The 25,920-nt window shown below is 40.6% G+C and overlaps 1 long non-coding RNA gene across 14 annotated transcripts; it reads right to left on the bottom strand.

Moving 5' to 3' along the window:
• On the bottom strand, positions 1–25,713 carry LOC125521666 (uncharacterized). Of its 14 annotated transcripts, XR_015611965.1 has the most exons (12): positions 25,238–25,713; positions 25,081–25,150; positions 24,453–24,619; positions 23,847–23,961; positions 21,840–21,961; positions 12,420–20,845; positions 6,719–11,588; positions 6,518–6,589; positions 4,820–6,429; positions 4,591–4,705; positions 4,059–4,183; positions 2,357–3,285 (listed from the first exon to the last, which is right to left on the bottom strand). It is a non-coding gene; the product is annotated as an uncharacterized LOC125521666 (long non-coding RNA). The 14 variants fall into 14 exon arrangements; XR_015611968.1 differs by lacking the exons at positions 2,357–3,285; positions 4,059–4,183 and adding an exon at positions 1–202; XR_015611958.1 differs by lacking the exon at positions 4,059–4,183 and adding an exon at positions 22–202 and having other exon boundaries at positions 2,789–3,285; positions 4,591–6,429.
• Positions 25,714–25,920: the final 207 nt, after the last annotated feature.

The raw sequence follows: 25,920 nt of genomic DNA, 5'->3' as shown, positions 1-25,920 counted from the left end.
CTTTCTTTTGCTATGGGTATATATCTTCCTTCTTCAGTGAGAGAGATGCCGCGCTTGAAATGGTCTGAAGTTCAACCATGACACTATGAATCTTTAGAAGAGCCTGTCTGGGATTACAGATAGCCATTGAAGCAGTAGGTAGCTCCAGCAAGAACATGCATTTTTTTTATATGCAACACGCGCTTCATCCACATTGGCGCACCTGGCGCAAAGGGCGGGAGGAAACCAAGCATTCGAACCAAGCAAATAAGAATATTAATAGACCAATCATAAATTTTTGAAGGATAAGGAAAATGATACTTAGATATGATGTTACATAGGAGGCTTCTCGTAATTTGATTGATTTATTTCTTCCTTTTCTACACGCGGAGGAAGAGGGCGCTAGTTTTGAAGAAAATAAAAACAGGTTTACTCCACCCCTTTTTACTTTTCAAAAAAGATTAACTAATCTAAAGAAAAACAAAAAAGGAATTCCATTGAATTGTATTTTTATTGATCAATTAGAATTGATAGAGTACGGCGTTTTGGGTCACGAGCGACATGGCGCTCGGTATCCCAATCGTTCGGTGGAGCATGGGGATCTGAGTCAAATTTATTTAGCCAGACAATACGGACTTGAATACATCGAGTTTCAACAGTGTTGTTGTATGCGGCTGGCCCAGGCTCATAACGTGAACAGATTGGCGAATATTTGCTTTGGTTTTGAAGTGGCCCAGGTGGATGGTTGGCAGTCAACTGTTGCGCACCTATTTCTTAGTATGGGCCCATGTAATACATGCAGAACAGTTAACAACAGCTCTAAATAAATTCTCAAGAAAAGAAAACTACGGCTCTGAAAAGAGATAATTAACTATTTTTGCGCATTAAGAGATAATTAAGTATGTTCCGGAAATTCACTAAGAAAGACACAGCCCCATAAAGAAAAAAAATTACTACACCGACAGGCAAATGTTTATTGATGATGGTTTACGGGGCGGTCTCTCTGGTAATCCTATCTCCTCCCCTGATTTTTCTTGATGTGTCCTTTGTGATTTTCAACCGGCCAACCCCATCATTTCACATCAGCCCATAATTCCAATCTATAAATATTTGCGTATAACTGTAGCATTATTGCTTAAAAGAATGATGATTAAGTACGATGGTGGAAACACTGAACTTTTTTCTAGTGGCTCAAAACACTAGGAAGGCTTCTTTTCTCTTTGTTAATTTTTTTCATTATTTTTCATCATTCCTTGTTTTCCCATTTTCTTTACATATGTTTTCTTTTGAAATTCATTTTCTTTTCTTTTCTTTTTCTGTGCAGTGATTGAACATTGTTTTTTTTTCTAAGTTTGCTTATACGGATCTTTGGTTGTCCTTCATTTCATGCATGGCCAGATAATTTGTTTGGGGCAATATGCCATGATGTGGTACTTAATCGTGAAATAAAAGCTCCATATTAATTTTGAAATTTCATAATGTGCCCATTTTGATTTATTGGGGTCAATTTGTGGTGTTATCATTTGAATCATGGAGGACATTGAAGTGAAGTGTACTTTTTGATTGCCAAACTGACCGATAAGAATGTCTTCATCTGGAGAATATATAACAGCCCTAGTTGCTTTAGTAAAAAAAAATCCTATCAATTACTAAAAATCATGGGCAGAACATTAGTAAATTGTGTCAGGAAGATCTATGCCCTTGATTACATTAATATTCATAACATTGAAGGTTTATGCAGTTGACATCATGCTAAGTATAAGATATTGCCTTTGGAGGCGGAGCTCGATTTTGAAAAAATTAAATTTCGTCAATTTTCATATTTTCTATGTTTTAAAAAATTCTGAAAAAAATACAGATATACATGGAGGCAGAACACACATGTGTGTAAATTTTCAGGTCAAAATACATTGAAATGAAGGCTATGCAAAAAAAGACAAATCTGGGGATTTTTAACACATGATACTATTCATCCTCGCAAGCATGAATTTATCTTTTTTGTACAGATCGCATTTCAACGTATTTCATCTTGAAATTTTACATACATACACATAACATCCTTGTTTACTTGCACAAATTTTTCAGACTTTTGAAACCAAAAAGTTTGAAATTTGATTTTTTTTAAAGGCCTCTATGAAGGCCAAGAGCCAAACGTCCGTTCTCACTAAGTACGCACTAATAAATTAGATAGACATAAATTAGTCAAGACTGAACAAACCCCTGTCCAGCATCTTTTCTAGCCCATCAGTTGGACACCTTAACCCGTGCCATTTATGTCTCTTACCGACCTGCTATGATGGGAATACGGTCCATATACTTCGATGAGACGCGCACAGGGCAGAAATCACGAGCCAATGTGATGGCCGTGATTCCGAGCTACATGGTGCTCGGGCACCAAAGAGGATTTCCGTGTTACATAGCTTTATATATTACAATGCATGGTAGGTTTATTAATAGTGAACATATGTTCGTAGGAAATACGTAATAAGCTGCTGCATGTTATATTGAGAGACTACTGACATTTGCCTCGCAACATAGAACGTAGCTGATGGTTTAATCTATATACATGCGATTGCCGCAACTAACATACATAGCTGGGGATAGCTTAAGTTCAAAGTCCATCAACGGGATAGAAGCTCTGGAAAGACTGGCAGATGAACTATGGCAGTGATCTTCTCTAGACAAAGGTAATCACTTGATATTCAAAAAGAAGGCTGCTGTAGCTGGTAGTATCGGCATCTTCTGAAGGCACATAGGCTGTGGAAGTAGATCCTCTCCTACGTGGATATACCGATGTGTTTTGGATTACCTGCATAGAGTTTTCACTCAACTGGCCAAGATGAGCAATTGCATTGTGAATATCTATAGCCGCTTTGTCGAGCTCGCGACCACTTATGGAATTGGCTGAGCATACACTTCCTTTAGCTGGGCGGTGAATCTCAGAAGAAGTGCTTTTAACCTGATCTGCAAAGTCTTTGCTAAGTTCTCTAATCTTCAGAGCCTGTTCTTTGATTTCTTTCTCTTTGTCCTAACAAACCAATCAGATGCAGTTCTCTTTCCTTTGTTTGTTGCAGCTCGTTGTAACTATAGTCTTTCAATACCTTGGCACACATGGTCTCCATATATTTCATTACTCGAGCAGTTGCAACGTCCATTGCATCTTTTATAGAATTGTATGAATAGCCAGACAATGTCATTGCTTCATCGTCACGTCGCTGATGTTGTGTGCTCGGACGAAACTTGATTGCACTGCAATTCTTTCCCCAACTTTGCAGCAGAAGAACTGACATTGACATCCACAACTTACTACAAAACAAAGGCACATGACCTCTAAACCAATCTCCTAGTTCTGAAGCTTAAAATGAAGTACACCATGACAGAGTATATAAGAGAACATGCAGTGACTACAAATTTTCAAGTCCTGATACAAATTTGCATCTGTAAATAATATCTGCAATGTTTTTCATAAAAAATACTGTATAACGATAAAGGTGGCCATGTCAAAATAAAAAGAGACGTGATCTTTATCCCATATGATTTCAAAGTTTAGAACATTGCAGGCATGATAAAGGAATAACTAATATGCGTTTATATCCTAGAACAAAGTGAGTACACAATTATAACGATAACAAAACCTGCAATAGGCAAAATAACTATGCACTTGATTCGAGGAATAACTAAATAGAGAGGAAGAGCCAAGGGAAAGGCTATTGGCAACATATCAAACACTGCACTACAATGATCAACGTACAGAGAGAGCTAAAGTGGTTTCTCGTGGTTAATAGGCAAGTTTCAATGGCCATGAAATGGTATGGAATTCCTGCTAGGAAATAAATACAGAGCAGTCTCTTAAAAACATATATATTAGTACAACCTAGATTGACCACAGATTTCATTTTGATATATTTACTAAAACTAAAACATCTACCGTTTCTTGTAAATTACCTTCAATTGTAACAGAACATGCATGGGCATCAATTAGTGAGCAGTTAAAAGTTAATTGATTGAAAGAAAAATCCTGAAGCATTATAATGCTAGCTTCAATATTTAAAATTTATATCATTCTAAAACCTACTCACCAAGAAGATTACATACACTGTATCTATGATATACAATGCGCACCAGAACTTATAACAAAGTTCAGCTAGTGCAACCACCAATAAGTTATGCGATGATCCAGCTTGTGAGAAGAACAAATTTGACTCTGTATGTTATGAAGATCACTCCAGAAACTTATATGTTTAATGAAGTGAGAAAAATAAAACAGAACATGCATGGGCACCAATTAGTGAGCAGTTAAAAGTTAATTGATTGAAAGAAAAAACCTGAAGAATTATAATGCTAGCTCAATTATTTAAAATTTATATCATTCTAAAACCTACTCACCATGAAGATTACATACACTTTTTCTATGATGTACAATGCGCACCAGAACTTATAACAAAGCTCAGCTAGTGCAACCACCAATAAGTTATGCGATGATCCAGCTTGTGAGAAAAACAAATTTGACTGTGTATGTTATGAAGATCACTCCAGAAACGTATATGTGTAATGAAATGAAAAAAATAGCCAAAATTACACTGGCAGTAAGTGAAGGCTTTACTTCCATACCAAAGTAGTCTTGGGAGGCCAATGAACCAAAGAGAGGGAGCATAGACTGGAAGAAGCACATTCAGATTCAAGCTGTGAGCGATCAATAGCACTGGAAAGGTGATGAGGGAGTCTACTGAACATCATCTCGATCCACACCATGACATGCCAATAAAACCATTCATAAATTTTGAGTACCATCATGCAGATTTTCTGGAAAGTAAAATACAAGAGACCGAAAAAATCTCACCAATTACTCCACCTATAAAGTGAGATGACAAATTCAATCAGGATTAGTGTACTCCAGCCTCCAGCCATGTCTTGGTTAAGATTCAATAACACCAAAGATATATTCCACCTGTAGCAACTGAACCAATAACACTCGGACTAATTCCCCTGTTATAAACATGCAAACAGGCGAACGATACAAAAAGGTCAGGATTGCTATGTTTATCAAGAGTACTACTCCCTCCGTCCGAAAAAGTATGTTCCTAAAATAGATGTATCTAGACCAAGTTAGTGCTAGGTACATCCATTTGAGAGACAAGCTTGGGACAAGCTTTTTCGGACGGAGGAAGTACTATTGATGTTGCGAAAAAGTTCAGTCATTTGGCCACTGTCAACCTCGGGCTCCGGTATCACATGGCTGAAGCAAGCTGGCAGCTCAAATATGATTAAACTGTCTCTTTGAACCATAAAATCATTCTCCTCAAATTTATATGCAGCACAAAAACAAATACACAAACCTTCATGATGACAAGATAAAATCAGAAAAGTGTGAGTCTGAACCTTATCATCATTTGCCTCAAATTTATATGTAGCAACGCAGCTGAGAACAAAATACACAAACCTTCATATGTACAAAAAATACACAAACTTTCATAATAACAAGATACTACTAATGGATAGAATCACTATTCAATGGCCACTGCAGCAACCATATACAAAAAGAAAATGCAACGCCAGCGAAACCCGTAGTAAATTAGGACCAATGCTTCAGCAAGCAATTATTAAGCAAGCATGGCAATAAAACACATGTCCTTCAAGGATGACTATAATGTATTAACACAATACCAATTCAGTTTCGGTATAAAAAAATCAACGAACAAGCCTATGCCTACTTAATTCTGTCACAATATGTAACCAGAAGTAGTTCATTTAGTGGACAGAAAAATATACAACACTCACCCTTCTGATAAAAGAAACTGTCCTCTAGGAGGGACTCTGCTTTGGAAGTAACATTGATGTACTGAAGAGAAGTGTAATGATCTTTAGTAGAAAAGGCACATGATAAAAAAATTATGAGCTCGATTTCAGTGCATATAGAATACTTTAAAAAATTATGAGCACGATTTCAGTGTATATAGAATACTTTAAATAGTTGAGTTATATATACGATGAGAATCAATCAACGCAATCTCTCTAGGGGTGCTATAGCTGCTGCTCTACCTGTATTTCAGAACATAGAGCTTATATTTTTTTTGTCAATGCCTATCGATCCACAACTTTTGACAAGCTTAAGGATCGTGGCCAAGGCAACGTTCAAATGCATGCGGGCAGAGACTGACAACTAACACTTGTATAAGCCCAAATGCCACCATCACATTATCTGTGACTTTTCATACTGCTAAAAGCCTAAAACTGTATGAACTATGAAGAGAATATATATTTAATTAACAGTGAAAGGCAGTAAAGACCGCAGTACTGCACTGAGCGCAGCCTCCCTTGCCCGAGCCCCAGCATCCTCTCTGTTTTGTTTTTCTTTGATATATTGTAGAACCTTCTACATATATGACAAATATCCAGTATGCACATAAAATAAGCAGTTCATCTGAATTGGTGAACATATATTTAAGAACCCTGTGAAATAATGAGCCATTAAGCAAACAACAAAATCAGTATCTACAAATATAGACAAGGCGGCCGACAATCCAAACAAAAGGTTTACCTGATCAAGCAGAATTTCATTGACAAATTCCAAAAACAAAAATTGTCAGCACTGTGTCGTTGCAACAAAATCCTGCGACATAGAAATAAAGTTGGAACCACTATAAGAACAAATTAGCTCATGAACACATCAGACACGATAGGGAAAATACTGCCAATATAAAGTACAGAGAAAAGAGAAGAGGCAAAGAGAGAGGAGCACCTCGGCAAGATTTTGGAGGAAGACGTCTTCGCGGTCCTTTAGTCGACGCCCTCATCCAGTGTTGTCCCAAGGCTCTCTTACTCTTGTTAAGTGTACTGGTCTCTTGTCGTCGAGGTCGGTGCACTTGACCTGGCGCTGCATGCTACTCCCTTCGCGTCCCAAGGCTCTCTTAATCTTGTTGTCCTCTCCCTCGAATGCAATGAACAATAGGTACATACACCATAGAGAAAATGTTAGCAACTGAATATATGACATATCCTTCATCAATTATTAAATAAAATATTGAAAATGAAGGTCATCTCATCAGCTCATAGCCTTCTCATCAATTTTTGCTTTTCACAAAGGCTTTTCAGTGTCACAATTAACCAAATAAAGAAGCAACCAGCAACAGGTAGTAGCAGTAGCAACACAAGCAACCAGCAGCAGCTAGCAGCACCAGAACCAGCACACACATCTAGCAGCACAAGTAGTAGCCGTAGCTCAAAAAGCAACTGCACAAACACACAGTACAGCACAAGCACAAAATCAAAGGGAGACAGAGAGGAAGCAGGAGCTCATCTGCCTGACAGAGATGAGAATGAGCCGAGGAGGAGGGGCGTGAATGACAGGTGTGTGGACGGGCTTCTCAGGTGGATGGACAGTGGCGCGAGAGCAAGACAGAGCCGGCTTTCTTGGCGGCCCGCCCTCCCACTGTCGAGGACGACGGCGACGGTGCTGTGGACAATCATGCCGGTGCTTGTAGCCTCGTCTGTCCCTCCCGCTCCAGATCAAGAACCTAGGAGGAGACAAGGAGTGGTGGCCGCCGCGAGGGGATGCGCCGGAAGCCATGGACTGAGAGGGATGTGAGCGACAGGGAAAGCGGGAGGAGGTGGAGATGAGCGGTGGGAGAGGCCGTGGCGGCGGCGAGGGAGAGGGCGCGCAGGAGGAGGCAGCTTGTCATCACCTTGCATCGGTCGAGCCACCGCCGGGAGGCCCGGATCTCCTCTTCCTCCAGATCCGAGGCTGGCTTGCGCGGGGGAGGAGAGAGAAGGGGCTTGCGGTGCGGGAGAGAAGAGGAGGGAGAGGGAGGAGAGGAGGTGGACGAGGCGCGGGGTGGCTCGAGGCGGGGGAGCGGAGGCTCCATGGCGTTGTCTGGCTCGAGGCGGGGGAGCGGTGGACGCAGTGCCGGCAGAACGCTCACTTCGCCAGCACTATTCATAGCCTACGTGGACACAGCGGTTGTGCCTAGCACCCCGCTCATCCTTTATATGTTCGATGATCCAACCAAGCCCACTATCATCGTTATCTAAGTCAAAGCAAGTTTCCATTGGATTACTATAGATCCAAAAATTAGAAGTTATTTATCCGCCGCTGTGTCACAATCACATAAGTAAATCCAAATTGTTCCAAGGTTACTAAAAATCTATTTATTCACCAATATAAAATCACTTCATAAGTGATACCCTCCTACCACTGTATCTAAAGGAGCACAAACACATAATAAAAGCAAGGTCAACTTCTCCAACGAGGCTCGTACCACTGAAATTGTCATCTATTCTAATTAATCCAAATCATCCTCCCATGATGATCTTGTACTCGTAACATTCTTGGGTAGGGCTAGCAAAATCATCAAAGTCAACCAACTACAATCTGTTTGTATCATCTTCATGCTCATGTCCATATGGGGCACAAGCTTAGGTTAAAATATCACAAATCCAAGTGCTCAAGTTATCTCCAACCTATAATCCAACTAGTAATATCCAAGATGATCCAATAGTCCACCAATCCCACATTCATGCTAATCATATACTATACCTATATAAATCCAATATATCTCAGGTTGATCATGCTACACCCCAAAGTTCTCCCGTTTCAAGCTCATGCGAAAATATCAGAAATCCAAGTGTCCAATCTCAAGTTTAACTCCGACCTAGAATCCAAGCAGATATATATCATTAAACCTAACACAAACAACATTTCTATTACTCCAATATCTTTGTTTTCTTTCAACTATTTCAATCCAAGATGATGTAATAGTCCATCAATTTTCACAATTCATATTATACTCATATAAATCCAATATATCTCCAATCTCTAAAGGTGTGCATCTCTAACTATGATCCAACCTCTAAAGGTCTCAAGTTCCAATCGCTAAAGGTGTGCATCTAGTACAAATCATAACTATGATCCAACCAAGCTCACTATCATGGTTATCTAAGTCCAATATAAACCAAGCTTCCACTAGATGACTATAGACCCAAAAAAAGAATTTATTTATCTACGAGATGTTTTTCAAGATCACAATCACCTAACTAAATCCAAACTGTTCCATGGTTATTAAAGATCTATTTATCCACCAATATAATATCACTTCATAAGTACTACCCTCCTTCTACTACTGCATCTAAAGGAGCGCAAACAAATAATAAAGGCAAGATTAGCTACTCCAACAAGGCTCATACCACTGAAATTCTATTCTAATTAATCCAAATCATCCTCCAATGATCTTGTACTCGTAACATTCTTGGGGAGGGCTAGCAAAACCATCAAAGTCTACCAACTATGATCCGTTTGTATCATCTCCATTCTCATTTCCATATGGGGCACATACAAGGTACTAAGCTTAGGTCAAAATATCACAAGTCCAAGTGCTCAAGTTATCTCCAGCCTACAATCCAACCAGTAATATCCAAGACCATCCAATAGTCCACCAATACAGCATGCATGTCAATCATTACACATATAAATCTAATTACATCTCAGGTTGATCATGCTACACCCTAAAGTTCACAAGTTTCAATCTCTGAAGGTGTGAATCTAGTAGTAATATAACTATGATCCAACCATCTTCCCGCCTTACCCAATCGCCATCCCCTCGACGCTTGGCTCCAAGTACAGTTGGCTCCCAACAACATTTTCATCCATTCCGCCATACCTCATATGCAATCCGCTCCCTGCCAGTCCTACCGGCATCCTTTGCCTGGCTTCGGGTTACTATGTGCGATGCCTCAATCCCACATCTCGTGTTTCTCTGCTGGGCGCCGGCATAGCCACACAGGCAGTCGGCACCGCAATGGCTAACCCACAAGACACAGCCCGAGAGCAAGACCAAGGACGCACGGCGGGAGAACGAGTGATGTCAGATCAAGTCATTGGCACGGAACTCGCAAACAAGGGAAGGACACCAAGCCGAATTGGCGGGAATGAACAATGCACATGAGGTGTGGGAGAGGGTGAAAACCCTGTCAGCCGCACCGGCTTTGCGCCAAGCCGTGCGGCAATGTCGATCTTAAGGAGATCGAGTAAAGCTTCTCATGTGCTTTCTCATCAGTCTTCTCCAACTACCTCAGCCTCCACTGGATTACTATACATCCAAACATTAGAAGTTATTTACCCACCACATTTGTTTTCAAGATCACAATCATCTAAGTAAATCCAAACTATTCCAACATTGTTAAAGATGTACTTATCCACCAATATAATATCATGTCATAACTACTAGCCCCGTTCTCCTACTGCATCTAAAGGGGCACAAACACATAATAAAAGCAAGATCAGCTGCTCCAACAAGGCTCATACCACTGAAATAATCATCTATTCTGATTAACCAAATCATCCTCCCATGATGATCTTGTACTCGTAACATTCTTGGGGAGGGCTAGCAAAATCATCAAAGTCTACCAACTACGATCCGATTCTATCATCTCCATGCTCATATCCATATGGGGCACATAAAAGCTACTAAGCTTAGGTCAAAATATCACAAATCTAGGTGCACAAGTTATCCCCAACCTAGAATCTAACTAGTAATATCCAAGATCATCCAATAGTCCACCAATACCAAATTCATGCTAATCATACTATAGCTATATAAATCCAATACATCTCCGGTTGATCATGCTACACCCTAAAGTTCTCCAGTTTCAAGCACATGCCAAAATATCACAAATCCTAGTGCCCAATCTCAAGTTTAACTCCGACCTAGAATCCAAGCAACTCCGACCTAGCATTCAAGAAGATACATCATTTGAACCTAACACAAGCAACATTTCTATTACTCCAATATCTTTGCTTTCTTCCATCAATTTTCACAATCATATTGATCATATTATAATCATATAAATCCAATATATCCAATTGATCATATTCATATTACACCCTAAAGTTCTCTAGTTTCAATCTCTAAAGGTGTGCATCTAGTACAAATCATAACTATGATCCAACCAAGCCCACTATCATGGTTTATCTAAGTCCAGTATAAAGCAATCTTCCACTGGATGACTATATATTCAAAATCTAGAAGTTATTTATCCACCAGATTTTTTTCAAGATCACAATCATCTTAAGTAAATCCAAACTGTTCCAAAGTTATCAAAGATATATTTATCCACTAATATAATATCATGTCATAACTAGTACCCTCCTCCTACTACGGCATCTAAAGGAGCACAAACACATAATAAAAGCAAGATCAACTACTCCAACAAGGCTCATACACTGAAATTGTCATATATTCTAATTAATCCAAATCATTCTTCCATGATGATCTTGTACTGGTAACATTCTTGGGGAGGGCTAGCAAAATCATCAAGTTTACCAACTATGATCTATTTGTACCATCTCCATGCTCATATCCATATGGGGCACATACAAGCTACTAAGCAGGTCAAAATATGACAAATCCAAGTGCTCAAGTTATCTCTAACCTAGAATCCAACTAGTAATATCAAAGATGATCCAATAGCCCACCAATAGCCCATTCGTGTTAATCATACCATACCTATATAAATTCAATACATCTCAAGTTGATCATGCTACACCCTAAAATTCTCTAGCTTCAAGCTCATGTCAAAACATCATCCAAGTGCCTGATCTCAAGTTTAACTCCGACCTAGAATCCAAGCAAATATATCACTGAACCTTACACAAACATTTCTATTACACCAATATCTTTGTTTTCTACCTACATATTCGATCCAAGATGATGTAATAGTCCATCAATTTTCACAATCCTGTTGATCATATTACACATATAAATCCAACATATGTCTGATTGATCATACTAGACCCTAAAGTTCTCCACGTTCAATCTCTAAAGGTGTGCATCTAGTACAAATCATAACTATGGTCCAAACAAGCCCACTATCATGGTTATCATCCAGTATAAAGCAAGCTTTCACTGCATCACTATAGATCAAAAAATTAGAATTTACTTATCCATCAATTTTTTTCAACATCACAATCAACTAAGTAAATCCAAATTTTTCCAAGGTTATTAAAGATCTATTTATCCACCAATATAATATCACATCATAAGTACTACTCTCCTCCCACTACTGCATCTAAAGGAGCACAAAATGGCCATCTATTCTAATTAATCCAAATCATCGTCCCATGATAATCTTGTACTTGTAACATTCTTGGGGAGGGCTAGCGAAATCATCAAAGTCTACCAACTACGATCCACTTGTATCATCTCTATGCTCATATCCATATGGAGCACATATAAGCTACTAAGCTTAGGCCAAAATATCACAAATCCAACTGCTCCAGTTATATCCAACCTACAATCCAAATAGTAATATCCAAGATCATCTAATAGTCCACCAACACCGCATTCATGCTAATCATACTATACCTATATAAATACAATACATCTCAGCTTGATCATGCTACACCCCAAAGTTCTCCAGTTTCAAGCTGTCAAAATATATCATTGAACCTAGAATCCAAGCACATATATCATTGAACATTTGAATCTAACACAAACAACATTTCTATTACTCCAATATCTTTGTTTTCTTCCTACTAGTTCAATCCAAGATAATGTAATAGTCCATCAATTTTCACAATCATGCGGATCATATTACACATAAATAAAATATATCTCCAATTGATCATACTACACACTAAAGTTCTCCAGTTTCAATCTCAAATGCTGTGAATCTAGTAGTAATCATAACTATGATCCAACCATCTTCCCACCTTCCCCAATCGTCATCCCCGCAACGCTTGGCTCCAAGTACAATGAATAACGGCAATGACAGTTCGCTCCCACCAATGTTTTCATCCCTTCCGCCGTACCTCAGGTGCAATCCGCTCCCTGCCAGTCCGACCGGCATCCTTTGCCTGGCTTCGGGTTACTATGTGCGATGCCTCAATCCCACATCTCGTGTTTCCCAGCTGGGCGCCGCCATAGCCACACAGGCAGTCGGCACCGCAATGGCTAACCCACGAGACACAGCCCGAGAGCACGACGTTACCTACCGCCAAGACCAAGGACGCACGGCGGGAGAACGTGTGATGCCAGATCAAGTCATTGGCACGGAACTCGCAAACAAGGGAAGGACACCAAGCCGAATTGGCGAGAATGAACAATGCACATGAGGTGTGGGAGAGGGTGAAAACCTTGTCAGCCGCACCGGCTTTGCGCCAAGCCGTGCGGCAATGTCGATCTTAAGGAGATCGAGTAAAGCTTCTCATGTGCTTTCTCATCGGTCCTCTCCAACTACCTCAGCCTCCACTGGATTACTATAGATCCAAATATTAGAAGTTATTTACCCACCAGATTAGTTTTCAAGATCACAATCATCTAAGTAAATCCAAACTATTCCAACATTGTCAAAGATGTACTTATCCACCAATATAATATCACGTCATAACTACTAGCCTCCTCCTACTGCATCTAAAGGAGCACAAACACATAATAAAAGCAAGATCAGCTGCTCCAACAAGGCTCATACCACTGAAATAATCATCTATTCTAATTAACCAAATCATCCTCCCATGATGATCTTGTACTCGTAACATTCTTGGGGAGGGCTAGCAAAATCATCAAAGTCTACCAACTACGATCCGATTCTATCATCTCCATGCTCATATCCATATGGGGCACATAAAAGCTACTAAGCTTAGGTCAAAATATCACAAATCTAACTAGAATCTAACTAGGTGCACAAGTTATCCCCAACCTAGAATCTAACTAGTAATATCCAAGATCATCCAATAGTCCACCAATACCAAATTCATGCTAATCATACTATAGCTATATAAATCCAATACATCTCCGGTTGATCATGCTACACCCTAAAGTTCTCCAGTTTCAAGCACATGCCAAAATATCACAAATCCTAGTGCCCAATCTCAAGTTTAACTCCGACCTAGAATCCAAGCAACTCCGACCTAGCATTCAAGAAGATACATCATTTGAACCTAACACAAGCAACATTTCTATTACTCCAATATCTTTGCTTTCTTCCATCAATTTTCACAATCATATTGATCATATTATAATCATATAAATCCAATATATCCAATTGATCATATTCATATTACACCCTAAAGTTCTCTAGTTTCAATCTCTAAAGGTGTGCATCTAGTACAAATCATAACTATGATCCAACCAAGCCCACTATCATGGTTTATCTAAGTCCAGTATAAAGCAATCTTCCACTGGATGACTATATATTCAAAATCTAGAAGTTATTTATCCACCAGATTTTTTTCAAGATCACAATCATCTTAAATAAATCCAAACTGTTCCAAAGTTATCAAAGATATATTTATCCACTAATATAATATCATGTCATAACTAGTACCCTCCTACTACATCATCTAAAGGAGCACAAACACATAATGAAAGCAAGATCAACTGCTCATATACTGAAATTGTCATATATTCTAATTAATCCAAATCATTCTTCCATGATGATCTTGTACTGGTAACATTCTTGGGGAGGGCTAGCAAAATCATCAAGTTTACCAACTATGATCTATTTGTTCCCTTTCCGTGCTCATATCCATATGAGGCACATACAAGCTACTAAGCAGGTCAAAATATGACAAATCCAAGTGCTCAAGTTATCTCTAACCTAGAATCCAACTAGTAATATCAAAGATGATCCAATAGCACACCAATAGCCCATTCGTGCTAATCATACCATACCTATATAAATTCAATACATCTCAAGTTGATCATGCTACACCCTAAAATTCTGTAGCTTCAAGCTCATGTCAAAACATCATCCAAGTGCCCGATCTCAAGGTTAACTCCGACCTAGAATCCAAGCAAATATATCATTGAACCTTACACAAACATTTCTATTACACCAATATCTTTGTTTTCTACCTACTAATTCAACCCAAGATGATGTAATAGTCCATCAATTTTCACAATCCTGCTGATCATATTACACATATAAATCCAACATATGTCTGATTGATCATACTAGACGCTAAAGTTCTCCACGTTCAATCTCTAAAGGTGTGCATCTAGTACAAATCATAACTATGACCCAAACTCAAGCCCACTATCATGGTTATCATCCAGTATAAAGCAAGCTTTCACTGCATCACTATAGATAAAAAAATTAGAATTTACTTATCCATCAATTTTTTTTAACATCACAATCAACTAAGTAAATCCAAATTTTTCCAAGGTTATTAAAGATCTATTTATCCACCAATATAATATCACTTCCTAAGTACTACTCTCCTCCCACTACTGCATCTAAAGGAGCACAAAATGGTCATCTATTCTAATTAATCCAAATCATCGTCCCATGATAATCTTGTACTTGTAACATTCTTGGGGAGGGCTAGCGAAATCATCAAAGTCTACCAACTACGATCCACTTGTATCATCTCTATGCTCATATCCATATGAAGCACATACAAGCTACTAAGCTTAGGCCAAAATATCACAAATCCAACTGCTCCAGTTATATCCAACCTACAATCCAAATAGTAATATCCAAGATCATCCAATAGTCCAACACCGCATTCATGCTAATCACACTATACCTATATAAATCCAATACATCTCAGGTTGATCATGCTACACCCCAAAGTTCTCCATTTTCAAGCTGTCAAAATATCACAAATCCAAGTGCCCTATCTCAAGTTTAACTCCGACCTAGAATCCAAGCACATATATCATTGAACATTTGAATCTAACACAAACATTTCTATTACTCCAATATCTTTGTTTTCTTCCTACTAGTTCAATCCAAGATAATGTAATAGTCCATCAATTTTCACAATCATGCGGATCATATTACACATAAATAAAAATATATCTCCAATTGATCATACTACACACTAAAGTTCTCCAGTTTCAATCTCAAACACTAAAGTTCTCCAGTTTCAATCTCAAACGTTGTGAATCTAGTAGTAATCATAATTATGATCCAACCATCTTCCCACCTTCCCCAATCGTCATCCCCGCAACGCTTGGCTCCAAGTACAATGAATAACGGCAATGACAGTTCGCTCCCACCAATGTTTTCATCCCTTCCACCGTACCTCAGGTGCAATCCGCTCCCTGCCAGTCCGACCGGCATCCTTTGCCTGGCTTCGGGTTGCTATGTGCGATGCCTCAATCCCACATCTCGTGTTTCCTAGCTGGGTGCCGCCATAGCCACACAGGCAGTCGGCACCGCAATGGCTAACCCACGAGACACAGCCCGAGAGCACGACGTTACCTAAAGTTCTCCGGTTGATCATGCTACACCCTAAAGTTCTCCAGTTTCAACCACATGCCAAAATATCACAAATCCTAGTGCCCAATCTCAAGTTTAACTCCGACCTAGAATCCAAGCAACTCCGACTTAGAATCCAAGCAACTCCGACCTAGCATTCAAGAAGATACATCATTTGAACCTAACACAAGCAACATTTCTATTACTCCAATATCTTTGTTTTCTTCCATCAATTTTCACAATCATATTATAATCATATAAATCCAATATATCCAATTGATCATATTCATATTACACCCTAAAGTTCTCTAGTTTCAATCTTTAAAGGTGTGCATCTAGTACAAATCATAACTATGATCCAACCAAGCCCACTATCATGGTTATCTAAGTCCAGTATAAAGCGAGCTTCCAATGGATGACTATAGATCCAAAAACTTAGAAGTTATTTATCCACCAGATTTTCTTCAAGATCACAATCATGCAAGTAAATCCATACTTCATAAGTCCTACCCTAAAGTTCTCCAGTTTCAAGGTTATTAAAGATCTATTTATCCACCAATATAGTATCACTTCATAAGTCCTATCGTCCTACTACCACATCTAAAGGAGCACAAAAACATAATAAAAGCAACATCAGCTGCTCCAACAGAGCTCATACCACTGAAATTGTCATCTATTCTAATTAATCCAAATCATCCTCCCATGATGATCTTGTACTTGTAATATTCTTGGGGAGGGTTAGCAAAATCATCATGGTCTACCAATTACGATCGTATTATCTGCATGCTCATAGCCATATGGGGCACATACAAGCTACTAAGCTTAGGTCAAAATATCACAAATCCAACTGCTCAAGTTATCTCTAACCTAGAATCCAACTAGTAATATCCAAGATGATCCAATAGTCCACAAATACCACATTCATGCTAATCATACTATACCTATATAAATTCAATATATCTCAGATTCATCATGGTACACCCTAAAGTTCTCCAGTTTCAAGCTCATGTCAAAATATCACAAATCCAAGTGCCCAATATCAAGCTTAACTCCGTCCTGGAATCCAAGCAAATGTATCATTGAACCTAACACAAACAATATTTCTATTACTCCAATATTCTTGACTTTAACTCTTGTCCTAATTTAGGAACGGCACACGTGTGCTCTGCTTGGTGTTGGCCCTCGACGTTGTGACTCACGCAGCCACTGAAGCTTGCCGGTCTATGCCTTCCCTCCGCTACCACATCCGCCATTCTCTTCGACTTTCTTACCTTGTCTACCGACTCTTTGTGGCGACATCGTCTCCAATATTCTTGACTTTAACTCTTGTCCTAATTTAGGAACGGCCCACGGGTGCTCTGCTTGGTGTTGGCCCTCGACGTTGTGACTCACACAGCCACTGAAGCTTGCCAGGCTATGCCTTCCCTCCACTAGCACATCCGCCACTCTCTTCGACTCTCTTACCTTGTCTACCGACTCTTTGTGGCGACATCATCTCAGTCACATGTGTGGCTCTAGTCTCTCATCCTTAGAACGATGTGGTATTCTAGGATCTGTCTCGCAATGTAACTTTAGATGGCCAAGTTTGTCTGCTAGGTAAACACGTTTAGTTACCGTATCCTCATAGCGAGATTGTGTCTCGGCGTACTTTCAATCTTGTTCACTCTAATATTTAGGACCCAGCTCTCTTCGCCTCGAAAGGAGGCCATCGCCACTATATTATCTTTACAATTATTTCTCTCGACACAAGTCAATATATTTTATGCCTTCTTGTAGTGAGGTCTATCTATCTATAAGAAGTTTGTCGCCTTGGTTCATACCCAGTTTTTCACTACTATCCATGTCTTTCGTGCAGATTCTGCTTGTGTGTATCTCTCTCATTTGTTGCGCAAATTCCTTGTTGAGCAAAGCACACTTGCTCAGTTCTCTTGTCCTGGTGCTCATGCTTAGAATAGGGTTGTTGAGCGCAAGCATCCTCACCTTCATGAGGCGGCTAGCACGTTGATGACCATAGCCACCTATCTCATCAACATTCATCTTTCCTCAGCTCTACAAGGCGACATTCCTCTCGAGTGTCTTTGTGAGCATTCTCTCCTAACTACTCAACACTTCATTTGTTTGGTTGTGTTTGCTACGTTCTTCATGCACCAAACTATTTGATCAGTCTATTGAATGTGTCTTCTTAAATTGCAGTGATAAGCACAAGGGCTACCGGTGTTGGGATCTTGTTAGTCGTCAGATGGGTGTTCCTTGATATGTGACTTCTGATTGAGTCTCGTCCTTTCTATCCAAGACCATCCTCTCCTTGGGCCTCCCCCATTGACGATATTTCTTCCGTCAATTTTCCTGATACACTTATCACTCATTTATTGCCCTCGCCCACCTATCCCAGTTTATCCTCACATATTACTGTTATAGACCCCACACGTCGCCACATGCGGCTTCCCCACCTTGTTCATTACCTGAGGCTACCTCACCTCGCTCATCCATGAGGTTTCCCCGATGATTCCCCCTTATCATCTTCACTACACTTGTGGTCCACGTGTTGTGGATCCTTCTAATGAGCCATCTCCCTGGACTACAATGGCCTTTCCTGTTGGCAACGCACCACGTAAAGCTCGGCCTACTTATGGCTTCCGAGCGAGCTCGCTTCTGCCTATTGGCCCTATGGTTATTGGTTATTCTAGCGTCGCTTTTCTCAAGACGACTTCTTAGTATGACGCATTTGTTCATCATGAATAGCAGCATGCGATTGTAGACGAGATTATTTCTCTTGCACGCATAGGCATGTGGGATATCATTTCTCTTCCTGTTGCATGAGGTCTACATATACCCACCACCTGGGTATTCTCTTCCTGATGGCATGGTTTGTCGTCTTCATCGCTCTTTTATGGCCTTAAGCAAACCCCTCATGCCCACTTTGAGCATTTTGTCTCAGTGGTGATTGCGGCAAGTTTTCGGCGAGTGCTCATGATCCTACACTTCTTGTCCACCTTTCAATTCGTGGTCAAACTCTCCTTCTATATGTCGATCATCACTGCGATGACTCTAAGTACATTGCCTTTGTGAAGGCTCATCATAGTGGGTTTCTTATGTCTGATCTTGGTCCTCTTTGCTACTTCCTAGGGATTGAGGTGTCTTCTACCTCTAATCGCTTCTTTATCAAGCTCATCATCACCTGCGGCTTTCCCGCCTCATTCATTTCCTGAGACTACCTCACCTGGCTTGTCCCCAGTGATTCCCCCTCATCCTCTTCTCTACTACATTGGTCATTTGCGTGTTGTGAATTCTTTTAATGAGCCATCTCCCTCAGCCGTCTTGCTCTGCCCTCCACTATATGCTTTGCCTCATTGTCGTCGTCGCTAGGATGGTGGCAAACTCACTGGCGCCGATGCCTTTCACGCAACATCGCTAGATCCTTCATCCTCTCAAGTTGCATGAACAACCGATCGTTTTTATTCTTTAGAACAACTCAGATGAATTTAGTAGATCCTTTTAGGAGGCCCTCAATTACCATAGATCGAACCTATCCTATTTTTACAGTGCGATGGCTGACTATAGGACTAGCTGTACCTACCTTTTTTTTCTTGGGAGGGGACACTGCCACCATGGCTGCTAGCATTCCCTCTCTCAGATCATGAAGTGTATGGGAGTGAGACTAAGAGAAATACGAGAAAGGAGACAATTACTAGCGTATTAGGGGAATGAGGCCCAAATAAAACTGTTAAGATGCCCACTACCAAAATGGTTGGTGTGTCTCCAAAGTGGGCCACACTTTTGATGCAAACAAGACCGCGTGGGATATAGTCATACTCTATCAAGCTCAAATAATGCATCATCTACTACCAGACATGATGGGCACATCGATCCATGTAGTGATTTTCATGACGGTTATCATCTGGATACTCAACAGAACAACAGTTGCCCGAGCTTGCCATCAAACATGCTCGCCGAAGATGTGGACTACAGGGACGGTCAGATTAAGCCTTTTAGCAAGCATGTGGTGGCAGTAGTGTGGATGCTCCACATAGTTGCAGCTTGCCGGGTTTGACCACATACCAAAATGCAGCTAGCCTTCAGCCTAAATCAGTTTACAATTGTACACCTCCTCTTACTACTTCATATGGAAAATTGCAGTATTGAGTTGATTTCTCTTGCCCAAGCAATTGCAGTTTGTATTGAAAGTACGCTTCTCTGGTCCCACACAAATAGTTTAGTTTCTTTTAGGACTAATAAAGAAAATAGCTTCAGAGTTTACCACGTTCATAATAATCATGCAGATATTTGGTGAGCACATATGTAGAAGTACGACTACTCGAAATTTGAGAGGTCCATGTGCAAAATCCAAGGTCATGCTACATCTACTTCAAATAAGTTTTACTTAATTAGTACACTGTAATTTTTTTAGAAAATAATTAGCACATTGCAATTATGTTTAAACACAGTAATATGATGGGATGCACTGAAGCCAGGAAAAACTAACAAATTGATGTTTGAAGATAGAAGACCCACTTGCCTTGATTTCATCTGGACCAGAGGAAGGTTAGCTTTAGTACCATGCATTTTCCACACAAACAATTGCCTACTCAAAGTGGTTCCCTCGATGTCCATTAGGTTGAACGCTGGATGGGATACACAATATGCTTCTGTGAGTTCGGTAAAAAACATCCTGCATAACAGCCAACACCAGTTATATTGCAAAAATACTGAATTTGTATTTCCTTTTAACAAAAATCTCAACCGTAAAAGAACTTTCATCAGGTTTGGAGGAATATTATCTGAAGTGCTATGTAAGTGACACCATATTGGTAATTAACTTAATATGGATCATGCGTTATTTCGAGATTCAAGCAATAGTACACTTTATTTCTGTATTCTCTTGCATAACTGTGATTATGAAACTAATATGATATTCTTCTGACATTTTTTGCATGTTTACGTACTGCTTTGTTTATATCACTTCTCGAATTTATATATAGTAACAACTTTATAGAAATATAATGTGGGTGCATAACCATACTTTTTTAGATCAATCAAGCCAGTAAAGTGTGTAAGTTTATCAGATATACTTATTCCAGAAACATTCATATCTGCTTGCCATCATAATATTTACCTCTATGTTCGCGCTACAATCTGATTTAACTTTTTGCAGGTTAAGTCAAACCTAGAGCCCTGCTACAAAATCAGATTTTTCTAAAATATTGCTACCATGGCAACTTTAGTTTAATTCAAAAATAAAGATATAACTACTGTTGATCATTGTGTTTCTTCTTCGCAACTTTACCCTTCTTAGTTTACTCAACGAAACTATATATGAACTTATTTTTCTCGGTTACTCGGGGATCATAAAAATGGCATGCACCCATATTGCATTGCAGTCTTAAGTTAAGTTTTTTTAAGTAAAAATCAGTAGGGAAGGCCACTACTGAGCCAATTTCAGATTTTAATGGATACTGTACAGATGGTATGGTGAAAGTTCCAGATAATTCAAGTTAGCCAATTTGATACTCACTCTTTGTGCTCTAATTAACTAGATGAGACAAAGTTAAGTCTATACGGCACATGACAGTACTAAGTTTTCTTAATATCTAAGACAAATATGTTGATCACTTTGTAGTTAATTGATAATTTTAGTTGATGTATAAAGAAAAATAAGTGCTCACACTATACTTGATTGTCGAGACATAATCTTGATGGTAGCTCATCTTCGAGTCTTAGTACTCAATCTTACACCAGTTTCCTTTGTTGTTGTTACCCTTGCAGATTTCGTATGGAGGTCAAAATCCTGCATGGAGCTACCATTTTTTCAGTTCACGAACCTGCACTTCTGGATTACATATATAACAAAGGAAATATGCAGCTGATCTAATTATCTATACTTCCATTTCTTATAACAAGGTGCGCTTATAAAAAGTTTGCCACAACCCTTTCCTAAGAAAAAAACGTGATATTCTTCTTTGCCCTCACAACGTTGAGCAATAATAACCACCATAAGAGTATGCTAATAAGGCATATTCCCTTACTGATAATCCAAGAGTTAATGTTCTGTTCTTAACTGACGAGAAAGAACAGAAAACCAAATTTAGGATGCCTCTGTTTTTGTCGGCTTCTATACAGAGACCAACGTTTACGAGTCGAAGAGTCGACGAGTCGTTCCAAGGTTGAGACTCGTAGACTAGTCTAGACAAGTCTAGACTAGTGCGAGACTAGTCGACATCATACTGTAGCACTGAACTTACAGTACATAACTAATAATACCTAGTAGTAGTATGTAGTATTACACTATATAAGTATACAAGTACAGTATACAATTGAAACAAGCAAAGTGGAGTCACTGAGGCAGAGCAGCACCAGCAACTAGCAGCAAGCACAGCAGCACCAGCAGTCTATCTGCGAGCAGAGCAGCACCAACAGCAAGCAGAGCAGCACCAGCAGTCCAGCAGCGAAGCAGAGCAACAGCAGCGGCAAGCCAAGAAGAAAGAGGAGGAGAAAGGAGGGGCAAGGCAGAGCAACACCAGCAGTCCAGCAGCGAGGCAGAGCAGCACTGAGGCTCACCTGCCTGAAGAGAAGAGCACGAGGGGCCGGCGGCGTGAGGAGGGGCGCGAGACGAAGGAGCAGGAGGGGCGCGAGACGAAGGCGACGGTGGAGCTTCAGATCCGCGACGTGGGGCCGGCGACGGTGGAGCTTCAGATCCGCGGCGGCGGGCGTCCAGCGGCCGGCGGCACGAGGAGGGCTCGACGGGCGCGTCCAGCAGCCGGCGGCGCGTCCAGGTGAGGAGGGGAAAGAAAGGATTAGGTCTCCCGCGGGATGAGGCATCGTATTTATACTCCCCCAGTTTTTTGAGTCGTTCGACTCGAACATGTCGACTAGTCTGGACTAGTCGTCGACTAGTCGATGACTGGCTCGACTCGTACAAGTAGTCTACACGAGAAACCGAGTCGACAGCCAGTTTGCGACTCATAGACTAGTCGAGCGACTAGTCTAGACTAGTCGTTCGACTCGTAATCGTTGACAGAGACTAGTGCATATGAACACGATTACAGGCCTTCTACTATGCAGTGACCTATACTTGTGGTTCTCTTTCCCTCAAAGGTTATTTCTACTGTTACAAGACCATAGTGTGTATGAAACTATTTATCAAGCTTCAGTCATCCCATAGGCTTTGAGGTAAGTTTATAATGCTATTTGTTTGTTCTCAGGTATATAATCTTAGTTTTTGGAGAAACACCCATAATCCAAATCAGAACCGTTGTAAGCTAGCTAGATTGTGTTGTGCAAATGAAGGGAGCTATATCGAGAGGGATTATCTAGATGGGGATTATAGTTCACATAGAAATCTGAGATTATTTGCCACTAGAAATGAACACCGGCCCTCAAAACATCAGCACTGTGCATGTCTTTCCACAAAATTAGAACTCAATTTTTTTAGGATCATATAAAAGAACGGTGGAGCTTCTTAAGCAGGGAGCAACGCAATCAAACAGTAGTATATCTGGTAGGTAGGAAGATGAGTTGTTCCTTAGGTAGTGTATAAAAAATACTAACTGGCAGAAACCATGACTTTGTTAATAAGGCAACCATGTTAAGTAAATAAAAACCCTCTTTCATCTAGTAGGCAGGAAGATAGGTTGTACTATGTAATTTACAGAAATGGTCAAGCATTTCCATACCTGATGATTTCATGAAAGCGTAGCTTTCAGATTAAACACCTTATAACCGCAGTTCCAAATGAGAAAAACTGTGTCACAATTCAGGTGCATTGATTTTTAATATTGAAGCTGAGACCTGTCATGAGGGCATAATCTATTCCATTAAACAAATAACATTTTCCTTGTTTTGCTCAGTACAATTTCATTATCACAGCTAAGACCTATCTTGAACAGAGTTAGGCATCATCTATTCCATTAATCAAAAGACCTTTTCCCTATTCTGCCCAATACAATTTCATGATCACAGCTGAGACCTATCTTGAACAGAGTTAAGGCATCAACTATTCCATTAATCAAATGACCTTTCCCTATTCTGCCCAATACAATTTCATGATCACAGCTGAGACCTATCTTGAACAGAGTTAAGGCATCATCTATTCCATTAATCAAATGACCTTTCCCTATTCTGCCCAATACAACTTCATGATCACAACTGCATATACTAGCAATTTTTGTCAACAACGAAAAATTTCTGGAGATTAGAGCAATTATGCAACAAGAAAAGCAATGGAAATATTAATGATTGAAAAATAAACAAAGCATGATCAAAAGAGACGTCACACTTACAGCGATTGCTTCTGCAGCTAACACCTTCTGTGACAATCATCATAGCACCGGAATGCACTTGATCATAGTGCGATCGATGTGAACTTGAGATCCTTGATAGTTGATACAAATGCTCAAAGATTGCCCCTTTAAACCCAAACCCAAGTACATATCCCCAATCCATGCGGCTGTACATAACATGTGGAAATTATAAGGAAAACACTGGAAAGCGTAGCCATAGGCTGGCAGGGAATGACTGACTGAACATGTGACTTTTGCGGTCATCCCAAGCGCATTCAGGTGTGCATGCTACTGAGTTGCGCAGTTTACCCAGTAAATTAACCAACCACACACAATTGATCACCGAGCAACAGATCGGTAGAAGATCGGCTAGCTGCTGCATAAACGGTAAACCACACAACTGCTGCATTGCCATTTAATTACCAAATGGCGGAGCAGAGTAGATCTATAGCAGCAACAGTCTGGATTCTGAAATTCTATAGCCACTTCCACGGCTGCTCATCTTATTAACCGTTCCTACCATGTGAATTCGCTTGTCTTAACAACGCAATGCAATGTATGGGTCGTTCATGGCAGCATGTATGGTTGTTTCTGATTCCTGAGGGGGGATGTGTGGTTTGTTTAGTACCTTTCTTGCGGACGCAGTAGTTGTGGTCGAGGAGCAGGCATCAAGGTCGTTGCAGGCCTCCTCCCCACCGCTGCCACCATCCATGGACGCTCAGATCAGAAACAAATGACAATTTTACAATCAATGGATTCCCGACAGATGGTTGAAGGGCACGCACCGAGGGTCGCGCACGCGGAGGCGGCAGCGGAGACGTGGCCGCGGAAGCGCCGACAAAGAGGAGGATCTGCGGCCTCGGGGCACTCTGCCGGGGCGCCGTAAGGGAGGGGGGGCTCCGTGCCGTCGTGCGCCCAGCCGTCCACGGCGCCGCCGTCCTGGGCATGGTGCGAGGGGACGGGTGGCGCCGTCCTGCTCCATCCCCGCGAGCTGAGGCGAGCAAGAACTGGGCGAGGCGGCGGAGATGCTCCATCTCCGTGGCGTCTAGGGTTCGTGGGCTGAGGCGAGCAAGATGGTTGTACGCGTGCGTGAGTGCGGGGAGCGACGGCGGACGAAGAAACAGGAAACACTCATCAATCGGCCGACGGCGGAAGCGACGGGATGCGAGACGGTGATGGGAGGAGAAGGCGGCGGCGGATTGTGTTGGAGACGGAGACGGACGACGACTGCTTGGTGTGGGAGACGGACGATTGCGTGGGCTACTGGGCTGGGTTTTCCTTTCCTGTGTTGAAGAACAACTTTGGTAAGTGGAGGCCACGCACCAACGGTCAGAAAAAATAAATACTGCAGCGCCTTACTGTAGCTTCTGCCTTCTCAAAAAAATACGGTAGCTTGTGATTCCAAAATTTCTGAACGAAGTTTGAAAAAAGAAGGAACCTTCTTTTTTATAAAACTTTTGAACCATTT

The sequence above is a fragment of the Triticum urartu genome, chromosome 7A (genome assembly GCF_056163025.1).
Source record: "Triticum urartu cultivar PI428250 chromosome 7A, HENAU_Tu73, whole genome shotgun sequence".
NCBI lineage: Eukaryota > Viridiplantae > Streptophyta > Magnoliopsida > Poales > Poaceae > Triticum > Triticum urartu.
Note: the sequence above shows the minus strand (reverse complement) of the source record. Positions and strands in the feature narration are given on the sequence as shown.